This window comes from Scyliorhinus canicula, chromosome 18, assembly GCF_902713615.1.
Source record: "Scyliorhinus canicula chromosome 18, sScyCan1.1, whole genome shotgun sequence".
Lineage (NCBI taxonomy): Eukaryota > Metazoa > Chordata > Chondrichthyes > Carcharhiniformes > Scyliorhinidae > Scyliorhinus > Scyliorhinus canicula.
This window is the reverse complement of record NC_052163.1, coordinates 876,582-887,053: the sequence shown is the minus strand read 5'-3', so window position 1 is coordinate 887,053 and position 10,472 is coordinate 876,582.

Genomic DNA, 10,472 nt, shown 5'->3' with positions numbered 1-10,472 from the left:
TTAAAAACATTTAATGAAGGAGCATCAACTGCTTCACTGGGCAAGGAATTCCATAGATTCACAACCCTTTGAACAAAGAACAAAGAAACTTACAGCACAGGAACAGGCCCTTCGGCCCTCCCAGCCTGCGCCGATCCAGATCCTTTATCTTTACCTGTTGTCTATTTTCCAAGGATCTACTTCCCTCTGTTCCCGCCCGTTCATGTATCTGTCCAGATGCATCTTAAATGATGCTATCGTGCCCGCCTCTACCACCTCCGCTGGCAAAGCGTTCCAGGCACCCACCACCCTCTGCGTAAAAGACTTTCCACGCACATCTCCCCTAAACTTTCCCCCTCTCACCTTGAAATCGTGACCCCTTGTAATTGACGCCCCCACTCTTGGAAAAAGCTTGTTGCTATCCACCCTGTCCATACCTCTCATAATTTTGTAGACCTCAATCAGGTCCCCCCTCAACCTCCATATTTCCAACGAAAACAATCCTAATCTACTCAACCTTTCTTCATAGCTAGCACCCTCCATACCAGGCAACATCCTGGTGAACCTCCTCTGCACCCTCTCTAAAGCATCCACATCCTTCTGGTAATGAGGCGACCAGAACTGCACGCAGTATTCCAAATGTGGCCGAACCAAAGTCCTATACAACTGTAACATGACCTGCCGACTCTTGTACTCAATACCCTGTCCGATGAAGGCAAGCATGCTGTATGCCTTCTTGACCACTCTATCAACCTGCGTTGCCACCTTCAGGGTACAATGGACCTGAACTCCCAGATCTCTCTGTACATCAATTTTCCCCAAGACCCTTCCATTGACCGTATAGTCTGCTCTTGAATTAGATCTTCCAAAATGCATCACCTCGCATTTCCTTGGATTGAACACCATCTGCCATTTCTCTGCCCAACTCTCCAATCTATCTATATTTTGCTGTATTCTCTGACAGTCCTCCTCGCTATCTGCAACTCCACCAATCTTAGTATCATCTGCAAACTTGCTAATCAGACCACCTATACCTTCCTCCAGGTCATTTATGTAGATCACAAACAACAGTGGTCCGAGCACGGATCCCTGTGGAACACCACTAGTCACCTTTCTCCATTTTGAGACACTCCCTTCCACCACTACTCTCTGTCTCCTGTTGCCCTTTGGGTGAAGAAGTTCCTCCTCAGCTCAGTCCTAAATCTACTTCCCCTTATTTTGAGGCGATGCCCCCTAGTTCTGCTTTCACCCCCCAGTGGAAACAACCTGCCCACATCTATCCTATCTATTCCCTTCTATTAATACTGTGTGTTTATTACTGAGGGTATTTTGCTGACTGCATTAATGCTATGTGTTTGTTACTGAGAGTGCATTTGCTGTCTGTATTAATGCTGTTTGTTTATTACTGAGGGTATTTTGATGACTGCATTGATGCTGTGTGTCTGTAACTGAGGGTGTTTTTGCTCTCTGTGTCAATGCTATGTGTTTATTATTGAGGGAGCTTTTCATAATAATAATAATCGCTTATTGTCACAAGTGGGCGTCAATGAAGTTACTGTGAAAAGCCCCTAGTTGCCACATTCCGGTGCCTGTTCAGGGAAGCTGGTATGGGAATTGAACCCGCACTGCTGGCATTGTTCTGCAATGCAAGCCAGATGTTTAGCCCACTGTGCTAAACCAGCCCCTGTAGCTATTGCTCTCTGTATTAATGCTGTGATGTTATTCATGAGGGTTTTTTTTGTTCTCTAGTTTTAATGCTGTAGGTTATTCTGAGGGTGTTTTTGATTGTCTCTATTAATGCCGTTTGTTTATTACTTGACAGTTATTTAGCTCCCCTTATTAAGGCTATGTGTTTCTTACTGACTATGTTTTTGCTCTCTCGAGTAATGCTGTGTGTTTATTACTGAGGTTGATTTTCCTGTCTGCATTAATTCTGTGTGTTTATTACTGAGGGTGATTTTCCTGTCTGCATTAATGCTGTGTGTTTATTACTGAGGGTGATTTTCCTGTCTGCATTAATGCTGTGTGTTTAGCACTAAGGGTGATTTTCCTGTCTGCATTAATGCTGTGTGTTTATTACTAAGGGTGATTTTCCTGTCTGCATTAATGCTGTGTGTTTATTACTGAGGGTGATTTTCCTGTCTGCATTAATGTTGTGTGTTTATTACTGAGGGTGATTTTCCTGTCTGCATTAATGCTGTGTGTTTATTACTGAGGGTGATTTTCCTGTCTGCATTAATTCTGTGTGTTTATTACTGAGGGTGATTTTCCTGTCTGCATTAATGCTGTGTGTTTATTACTGAGGGTGATTTTCCTGTCTGCATTAATGCTGTGTGTTTAGCACTAAGGGTGATTTTCCTGTCTGCATTAATGCTGTGTGTTTATTACTAAGGGTGATTTTCCTGTCTGCATTAATGCTGTGTGTTTATTACTGAGGGTGATTTTCCTGTCTGCATTAATGCTGTGTGTTTATTACTGAGGGTGATTTTCCTGTCTGCATTAATGCTGTGTGTTTATTACTGAGGGTGATTTTCCTGTCTGCATTAATGCTTTGTGTTTCTTACTAAGGGTGATTTTCCTGTCTGCATTAATGCTGTGTGTTTATTACTGAAGTTATTTTGTATTCTGTATGATGTGTTATTTAATGATTGTTAGTTTGCTCCCTGTGTTAATGCTATCTATTTACTAATGAAGGTGATTTTGCTCTCTGTATTAATGTTGTGTGTTCATCAATGAGGGTGTTTTTATGGGCCAGGGTTTAGAGAACCCCAAAGTGTATTATGGAGTTCACCTGACCCACAACGTTAATAGATTGTGGTATGGGGAGCACACGGCCCACTCTACAGGTGTGGTACAGCAGAAATTGAAAAGTATTTTTTGAAGCAAAACAATGTTTATTCTATGAACCCAAGTTAACCTTTTTAACATCCATACGGCTTAAAAACAAAACCTTTATCAGAAGCACATCAGGTTAAAGTCACTACTGAAAACATTTATAATTCGAATTCACCAAATGATCAAGACATAAGTGTTTTGATGGCAGAGAGAACAGCAGTACACCTGCTTGGTCTGGCTTCAGCTCCAACACTGAAAATGAAACTAAAACACACCCTGCAGCAAACAGCCTAAAACAAAAGTAAAAAGCTGACAGACAGCCCAGCTCCACCCACTCTCTGACATCACTGCAGTAGTAAACACTCATTTCTTAAAGGTACTCTCACTACAGATATTTATATACACACCCATTTATAAACACCCATTTCTTAAAGGTACTCTCACATGGAACTTTATATTAATCCTGTGTGTTTATTATAGCAGTGTTTGTTTATTACTGAGGGTGTTTTGCTGTCTATATTAATGCTGTGTTTTTATTACTGAGGGTGTTTTGCTGTCTGTATTAATGCTGTGTGTTTATTACTGAGGGTGTTTTGCTGTCTGTATTAATGCTGTGTTTTTATTACTGAGGGTATATTGTTGTCTGTCTCAATATGGTGTGTTTAGTATTAAAGGTGTTTTGCTCTTTGCATTAATGCTGGCTGTCTATTACTGAGGGTGGTCCGCTCTCTGTAGTAATGTTGTTTGTTTATTACTGAGGCTGTTTTGCTCTATGTATTAATGCTGTGTGTTTATTATTGAGGGTGTTTTGCTCTCTGTGTTAATACTGTGAATTTATTACTGGGGGTGTTTTGTTGTCTGTATGAATGTCTGTATTAATATTGTGTGTTTATTGCTGGGGGTGTTCTGCTGTCTGTATGAATGATGTGCGTTTGTTACTGGTGTGTTTCTCTGTCCATATGAATGCTGCACGTTGATTACTGAGGGTGATTTTACTCTCTGTTCTAATGCTATGTCTTTATTACTGAGAGTGATTTTGTGCTCTGTATTAATGCTGTGCATTTGTTACTGACTGTGTATTTGCTCTGTTTTAATGTTGTGTCTCTATTACTGAGGACGATGTTCTCCCTGTATTAATGCTGTTTCTTTATTACTGAGGATGATTTGCTCTCTATAATAATGTTGTGCGTTTATCACTGAGTGTGTTTTGTTCTCGGTATTAATGCTTTGTATTTATTACTGGGGGTGTTTTGCTGTCTGTTTTAATGTTGTGTGTTTATTAATGAGGGTGTTTTGCTCTCGGTATTAATGCTGTGAGTTTATTACTGATGGTGTTTTACTGTGTGTATTAATACAGTATGTTTATTACGGCACTGTTTCCCTGTCTGCATTAATGCTGTGTGTTTTTTACTGACGGTGTTTTGCTCTCTGTTTTAATGTTGTGTGCTTATTACTGGAGAGTGTTTTTGCTGTTTGTCATAATGTGTGTTTGTTACTGAGGCTGTTTTGCTGTCTGTATTAATGTTGTGTGTTTATTACTAATGGTGATTTTGCTCACTATTAATGCTGTGTGTTTATTACTGAAGGTGTTTTTGATCTCTGTATTATGTGTTTATTAATGAGAATGATTTTGCGCCCTGTGTTAGTGCTGTGTTTTTATTAATCACGGTGTTTTTACGCTCTGTATCTGCTGTGTGTTTATTATAGCAGATTTTTGCCCTATGTATTAATACTGTGTGTTTATTACTGAGTGTGTTTTTCTGTGGACAGGAAAACAAGCAGGTTCAAGGTTTGCCTGTGGATTGGAGCTTGCAGCTCCCAGACAGAACTGAATCTACAAGCCATTAGCATAGTAATGAGCTATCTCCGGGGACAAAGGAGAAACATTTAAGCAATCGGTACCAGGGCAGACTCCCCGGCGCCAGCGGAGACTAAAACAAAGGCAGGCCAACGGTTACCTAGGGCCGGCCCAACGATCGAGGAACGACCCCGTTATTGGAGAGAATCAATACAAATGATTGGGACATGGTCCAATTAATTGGGACGAAGTTGAAAATGAAATGAAATGAAATGAAAAAATGAAAATCGCTTATTGTTACGAGTAGGCTTCAATGAAGTTACTGTGAAAAGCCCCTAGTCGCCACATTCCGGCGCCTGTCCGGGGAGGCTGGTACGGGAATCGAACCGTGCTGCTGGCCTGCTTGGTGTGCTTTAAAAGCCAGCGATTTAGCCCGGTGAGCTAAACCAGCCAGAAAGGCGCGAAACCCTTTGGGGTATAAAACCGAGTCTCCAAGGTCAGAGCGCTCTCTTCCTCTTCACCTTCACCTTGACCTTTGGCTCTCAGCGACGAGAGGCCCGCCAAGCACCAGCCAAGTAAGTCTAAGGTCAACGCACGCTACGGGATAGACGCTCCTAGCTACTATTCTATACCAGTTCGAAGCCAGCATTATCAGAACCAAACAACGGCCATTGTTCCTCTTACTGAGTGGGCGCCCGAAGCTAAGTATAGGCTTTTAGTAGTAGTTGTAGTTTAGTGAGTAGAGTTTATGCATGAGTAATAATTGACTGTGTGTGTAAATAAACATGTATTGATTTCAAACTCACTAACTGGTGTATCGAGTCATTGATCAGTATTCGGCTTTGAACCCTGCGGTGGTATCAGAAAGATACCTGGCGACTCTTGAGCAAAGGTAATTAAAACAGAGCAAATTAAGGAAAGCATAACGAGCAACGAAAGAAACACAAGTAATTCATCTGCCTCCTTGGGGTGTATGGTGTAAAAGTGACAAACCAACTTCATTTTGAGAACGAAACAGCCTCTGTGGATAATCACTCCCGGGTGCTTCAAACGTTCAAGGCTGCTGTGGATCGACAGTGATGCAATCATTCCACCATGCTCAGTTCCAACTGTTCCCAGTGAAGTAGAATAGAATATAAACAACTGTTTATTGATTTTGATTATGATGAGCACAGGGGCCTGCCTTTTCAGGTTGTTATTCAACAGAGGCTTTCAGCACTTTTAATCAAAAACAAAGTTTATTCTACAAATTTAGTTACCATTTTTATCAACACACACAGTAAGCATTCTTATCAACTACAAACATAAGTACCCCACACAGCTACAGTACTCTATGTATAACCATTAATAAATTCCCCCCTTTAACTGTTCCAATTTAATAACAAGATCCCATAAACCAGAAACCCCTTTTCAAAGGTGTGACCCAGCACACAGCACTCCGACCGGGTACAGCACTCCGGCCGGGTACGGCACTACGACCGGGTACAGCACTCCGACTGGGTACAGCACTCCGACCGGGTACCGGGTACGGCACTCAGACCGGGTACGGCACTCAGACCGGGTACGGCACTCAGACCGGGTACGGCACTCAGACCGGGTACGGCACTCAGACCGGGTACCGGGTACGGCACTCAGACCGGGTACGGCACTCCGACCGGGTACCGGGTACGGCACTCAGACCGGGTACGGCACTCAGACCGGGTACGGCACTCAGACCGGGTACCGGGTACGGCACTCAGACCGGGTACGGCACTCAGACCGGGTACCGGGTACGGCACTCAGACCGGGTACCGGGTACGGCACTCAGACCGGGTACCGGGTACGGCACTCAGACCGGGTACCGGGTACGGCACTCAGACCGGGTACGGCACTCAGACCGGGTACGGCACTCAGACCGGGTACCGGGTACGGCACTCAGACCGGGTACGGGTACGGCACTCAGACCGGGTACCGGGTACGGCACTCAGACCGGGTACGGCACTCAGACCGGGTACCGGGTACGGCACTCAGACCGGGTACGGCACTCAGACCGGGTACGGCACTCAGACCGGGTACGGCACTCAGACCGGGTACCGGGTACGGCACTCAGACCGGGTACCGGGTACGGCACTCAGACCGGGTACGGCACTCAGACCGGGTACGGCACTCAGACCGGGTACGGCACTCAGACCGGGTACGGCACTCAGACCGGTACGGCACTCAGAACCGGGTACCGGGTACGGCACTCGACGGGTACGGCACTCAGACCGGGTACCGGTACGGCACTCAGACGGGTACCGGGTACGGCACTCAGACCGGGTACCGGGTACGGCACTCAGACCGGGTACCGGGTACGGCACTCAGACCGGGTACCGGGTACGGCACTCAGACCGGGTACGGGTACGGCACTCAGACCGGGTACGGCACTCAGACCGGGTACCGGGTACGGCACTCAGACCGGGTACGGCACTCAGACCGGGTACCGGGTACGGCACTCAGACCGGGTACCGGTACGGCTCAGAGGGTACGGCACTCCGACCGGGTACCGGGTACGGCACTCAGACCGGGTACCGGGTACGGCACTCAGACCGGGTACGGCACTCAGACCGGTACAGCACTCAGACCGGGTACCGGGTACGGCACTCAGACCGGGTACGGCACTCAGACCGGGTACGGCACTCAGACCGGTACCGGGTACGGCACTCAGACCGGGAACGGCACTCAGACCGGGTACGGCACTCAGACCGGGTACGGCACTCAGACCGGGTACCGGGTACGGCACTCAGACCGGGTACCGGGTACGGCACTCAGACCGGGTACAGCACTCAGACCGGGTACGGCACTCAGACCGGGTACGGCACTCAGACCGGGTACGGCACTCAGACCGGGTACCGGGTACGGCACTCAGACCGGGTACGGCACTCAGACCGGGTACCGGGTACGGCACTCAGACCGGGTACCGGGTACGGCACTCAGACCGGGTACCGGGTACGGCACTCAGACCGGGTACCGGGTACGGCACTCAGACCGGGTACAGCACTCAGACCGGGTACCGGCACTCAGACCGGGTACCGGGTACGGCATCAGACCGGGTACGGCACTCAGACCGGGTACGGCACTCAGACCGGGTACCGGGTACGGCACTCAGACCGGTACCGGGTACGGCACTCAGACCGGGTACCGGGTACGGCACTCAGACCGGTACGGCCCTCAGACCGGGTACGGCACTCAGACCGGTACGGCACTCAGACCGGGTACCGGGTACGGCACTCAGACCGGGTACCGGGTACGGCACTCAGACCGGGTACGGCACTCAGACCGGGTACCGGGTACGGCACTCAGACCGGGTACCGGGTACGGCACTCAGACCGGGTACGGCACTCAGACCGGGTACCGGGTACGGCACTCAGACCGGGTACGGCACTCAGACCGGGTACCGGGTACGGCACTCAGACCGGGTACGGCACTCAGACCGGGTACGGCACTCAGACCGGGTACCGGGTACGGCACTCAGACCGGTACGCACTCAGACCGGGTACCGGGTACGGCACTCAGACCGGGTACGGCACTCAGACCGGGTACCGGGTACGGCACTCAGACCGGGTACCGGGTACGGCACTCAGACCGGGTACAGCACTCGGACCGGGTACCGGGTACGGCACTCAGACCGGGTACAGCACTCAGACCGGGTACCGGGTACGGCACTCAGACCGGGTACGGCACTCAGACCGGGTACGGCACTCAGACCGGGTACCGGGTACGGCACTCAGACCGGGTACGGCACTCAGACCGGGTACCGGGTACGGCACTCAGACCGGGTACGGCACTCAGACCGGGTACCGGGTACGGCACTCAGACCGGGTACGGCACTCAGACCGGGTACAGCACTCAGACCGGGTACCGGGTACGGCACTCAGACCGGGTACGGCACTCAGACCGGGTACGGCACTCATACCGGGTACGGCACTCAGACCGGGTACCGGGTACGGCACTCAGACCGGGTACGGCACTCAGACCGGGTACAGCACTCAGACCGGGTACGGCACTCAGACCGGGTACAGCACTCAGACCGGGTACGGCACTCAGACCGGGTACCGGGTACGGCACTCAGACCGGGTACCGGGTACGGCACTCAGACCGGGTACCGGGTACGGCACTCAGACCGGGTACGGCACTCAGACCGGGTACGGCACTCAGACCGGGTACGGCACTCAGACCGGGTACGGCACTCAGACCGGGTACCGGGTACGGCACTCAGACCGGGTACCGGGTACGGCACTCAGACCGGGTACCGGGTACGGCACTCAGACCGGGTACCGGGTACGGCACTCAGAGGGTACGGCATCAGACCGGGTACCGGGTACGGCACTCAGACCGGGTACCGGTACGGCACTCAGACCGGGTACCGGTACGGCACTCAGACCGGGTACGGCACTCAGACCGGGTACCGGGTACGGCACTCAGACCGGGTACCGGGTACGGCACTCAGACCGGGTACGGCACTCAGACCGGGTACCGGGTACGGCACTCAGACCGGGTACGGCACTCAGACCGGGTACGGCACTCAGACCGGGTACCGGGTACGGCACTCAGACCGGGTACGGCACTCAGACCGGGTACGGCACTCAGACCGGGTACGCACTCAGACCGGGTACGGCACTCAGAACCGGGTACCGGGTACGGCACTCAGACCGGGTACCGGGTACGGCACTCAGACCGGTACGGCACTCAGACCGGGTACCGGGTACGGCACTCAGAACCGGGTACGGCACTCAGACCGGGTACAGCACTCGACCGGGTCCCGGGTACGGCACTCAGACCGGGTACAGCACTCAGACGCGGTACCGGGTACGGCACTCAGACCGGGTACCGGGTACGGCACTCAGACCGGGTACGGCACTCAGACCGGTACGGCACTCAGACCGGGTACGGCACTCAGACCGGGTACCGGGTACGGCACTCAGACCGGTACGGCACTCAGACCGGGTACCGGGTACGGCACTCAGACCGGGTACGGCACTCAGACCGGGTACCGGGTACGGCACTCAGACCGGGTACCGGGTACGGCACTCAGACCGGGTACGGCACTCCGACCGGGTACCGGGTACGGCACTCAGACCGGGTACCGGGTACGGCACTCAGACCGGGTACGGCACTCAGACCGGGTACAGCACTCAGACCGGGTACCGGGTACGGCACTCAGACCGGGTACGGCACTCAGACCGGGTACGGCACTCAGACCGGGTACCGGGTACGGCACTCAGACCGGGAACGGAACTCAGACCGGGTACGGCACTCAGACCGGGTACGGCACTCAGACCGGGTAACCGGGTACGGCACTCGACCGGGTACCGGTACGGCACTCAGACCGGTAGGCACTCAGACCGGGTACGCACTCAACGGTACGGCACTCAGACCGGGTACCGGGTACGGCACTCAGACCGGGTACCGGGTACGGCACTCAGGACCGGGTACGGCACTCAGACCGGTCGGTACGGCACTCAGACCGGGTACCGGGTACGGCACTCAGACCGGTACGTACGGCACTCAGACCGGTTACGGCACTCAGACGGGTACGCACTCACGACCAGTACCGGGTACGGCATCCAGACCGGGTACGGCAACTCAGACCGGTACGGCACTCAGACGGTACGGCACTCAGACCGGGTACCGGGTACGGCACTCAGACCGGGTACGGCACTCAGACCGGGAGGCACCGGGTACGGCACTCAGACCGGGTACGCACTCAGACCGGGTACGGTACCAGCCGGGTACCGGGTACGGCATCAGACGGGTACCGGGTACGGCACTCAGACCGGGTACGGGTACGGCACTCAGACCGGGTACGGCACCACTAGACCGGGTACGGCACTCAGACCGG